Here is a 3,313-nt window from a genome sequence, read left to right as displayed (position 1 = left end):
AAAAGGCAACAAAAATAGTTCTTCATGTATTCTTCCTTCATAAACATATCTTCCATAAAGTAACAACTTTTCCATGTTAGAAACATCGGTTGTTTTTTCTAACTGAATTGCAAACTTTGGCCTGCCTTCAAACCTGGTAATAAGCTGCTAGAATTGTTCATTAGAAACAGTATCATCCAATGAAGGAACTTTACAAATTTCTTCCCTATACTTCTTCCCATGAACTATTTCTAATATTTTAATAGGAGTAGGGGACACAAGATCTTCTCCTATAAAATAGGAATTTTTAGTTTTTACAATTAATAAGAAGTTTCATAAGATGCAAGTAAATGGTTTTCATGGACTGTAACAAATTTCTCAAAACATTGTTTTTTTTAAATTTTTTAAAGGAAATTTTAAAAATACTCTTTTGTTGATTGCAGAATAGAGAATGCTTTCTATTAAGATGTCATTTTGGTTTGGCTGTTTCATGCTCTCCATAGTCAACATTTCATTACAAATTAAGAAAAACACATTTTCCAACACCATCCTCATTTAGAAATAAAATCATATTGCATAAAACTATTTAACATACTTTCCTTTTCTTGTCAATTTAGGTGTACTACATACTGGTAGCAAAGAATCTGCTGTATTGTCATCAGTATTTTACTTCTTCCATCTAAATTTAGCCACTTGTACATAAATGAAAATATTTTTTTCCTAAAATATAAATAAATATTACTAATAATTTCTTAAATGAATACTAGATATATTGTATTAAATTACATTTGCTTGTGCTTAATTTTATAAGTTGTTCTTCACACTTACATACACATACAGCAATGATGGTAGAGAAATATTATTAAAGAGCTTTTGGCTTTACTTGCTGCTATTAAACACTTATGTTTCTGTAAAAAAAGGAGATAACAGTTCTTTTCAAAATCAAACATTCTCACACAATACAATCCAAAGATATAATAATTTGCTGAGGAATGATGATAGGGAAATATTAAAAATTGTTGTTTTCCACAATTAAACTATCATGTTTCTGTAGGAGCTGCAAAATTTGCATGTACAGCAAAAACACTACAATTCATAAAACACAATAGGCTCAAACTGGGTAGTGGAGCCAAGATGGTGGAGTAAAAGCAGGAACTACCTTGAGCTCCTGCTCCTACTGCCTCCAATACCTGTAAAAAAAATGACTATAAAAATTTTAGAACTACAGAACGCAAAAAGTGGATTAGAGATCCAAAGCTCCTGCTATAGGCAGCCTGGTGGACTGACAGGTAGGGTCTATTGCACCAAGTTGGAAGTGGAAAGCATTCCCGCATGAGCCATGCCAGCCCAGACATGTGGCGTCACAGACCCGCAACACAGACTGACAGAAACAGAATTCAGGTTAATGAATCACTGGCATCTTGGGCTGTTTCCAGACTTCTCAATGCATAAATGCCAAAAAGAAAGTAAAATTTCAGTGGGGCAACTCTGTTGGAACTGGTTGAGAGAAGAGCATGGTCAGATCCCTGGCCTTGGGGCAGCAGAGGTGAAGGCAACTGTAGATACTCCTGCAAGGCTGCCTTCTGAGCTCCAGGCCTACAGGTCATATGGGAGCCAAGGGATCATTTAGAGGGTAATTGCTCTTGCTTTGCCTTGCTGGGATCAGGGTCACAGTTTTTTTTGGGGGGGAGGGCAGTCCTTGGTTGAGGATAACTAGCAAGGAAGAACTTGTGGTATCTGTAAAGAGGGCACCCTCCTCATAGCCTGACAAGAGCTCTGAAAACAGCTGCACAAAAGCTCAGAAATTTGGGACACAGCACTCTCCACTCTGGAAGCATAGTTCTACCATAGTAAAGAGCTGAAAAGTCAAGTAATTGGCAAAATGAGGAAAGAGCGGAAGCATAATCAGATCATAGAATCTTTTTTCAGGGTACAAAGAGGATCAAAACATTGAACAAGAAGAAGACAACAAAGGCAAAACTCCTGTATCAAAAGCCTCCAAGAAAAATACAAATTGGTCACAAGCCATGGAGGAGCTCAAGAAAGATTTTGAAAATCAAAAAGGAGAAATAGAGGAAAAGTTGGGAAGAGAAATGAGAATGATGCAAGAAAATTATGAAAAATAAGTCAACAATCTGACTGAAGAAAATAACACCTTAAAAATAGACTAACTCAAATTCCAAAAGAGTTCCAGAAAGCTAATGAGGAGAAAAATGTCTTAAAAAGAAGAATTATCCAGATGGAAAAAGAATTTCAAAAGCTCACTGAAGAAAATTATTTCTTCAAAATGAGATTGGAGCAGGGGTGACTAGGTGGAGCAGTGAGTAAATTGCAAGCCCCTGAGTCAGGAGGACCTGAATTTGCTTCCGGACTCAGAAAGTTAACACCCACACACAGAAAATAAAACTCACCATGTAACCTTTGGCAAGTTACTTAACCCCTATTGCCCTCCAAAAGACAAAAAAAATGAGATCAGAGCAAATATAAGCTAATGACCTCATGAGAAATAAAGTTATTATAAAACAAATACCAAAGAACAATATTCTTGAATCTGAGCTGACATACTGCAGGCAGCGATTATTGGCATTGTATTGCATGACAGCATGTATAGTACAAAGTAAACATGTTGTGTTCTCACAACCAAAGTTGCAAAGTTGCACAATACAACATATGTAAGCACCTCCAGAAAATCCTTGAATTTGTTATGCATTTGGTTTCAAATTCATTTTGGTTGATGCACATACAGAATCCTTATACTGTTGTCAATTTTTTTCAAATTCCACACATTCAGTTATGCAGACTCATATGGGGTCACAACCCACAGTTTAAGAAGCTTTATGTCTAGTTCATTGTTTTATCTCCTCTTTTCTGGACTACTGCAATAGCTTCCTAATTAATCTTTGTACCTCAACTCACTCCATATTTCAATATGTTTTCCACATGAAATCCAAGGACAGTTTTCTAAAGCATAGATTTGATTATGTCTACGCCATGATTTCTATAGTGATTTTTCTAAAGAAATGACCATTACAATCCTTAAAAACAAAACAAAACAACACACAACCTCCAGTGGCTCTTTTATACCTTCACGATCAAATCCTTTGGTTGACGTTTAAACTTGTGTAAACTGGCCCCTTACTATGTTCCAAGTATTTTTACATATTATTCTCATTGATGTTGGACAACTGTAATGGGAACACAAATTTGGAAGATCTTCCCTGCCCCTAGGCTAAAGTGCACCTGAAGCCTGGGGTGGGAGGCTTATTTTTCAGTAGATACTTTTTGATTGGCCAGTGGGTCAATAAGGTTGTTATATTCTTTGAGCCAGGAGAAG

The sequence above is a fragment of the Petaurus breviceps genome, unplaced genomic scaffold, assembly GCF_028583685.1.
Source record: "Petaurus breviceps papuanus isolate PSGF00001 unplaced genomic scaffold, PetGlider_PUasm1.0 88470, whole genome shotgun sequence".
Lineage (NCBI taxonomy): Eukaryota > Metazoa > Chordata > Mammalia > Diprotodontia > Petauridae > Petaurus > Petaurus breviceps.
The sequence above is the reverse complement of the archived record's forward strand: the minus strand, read 5'-3'. Positions refer to the sequence as shown.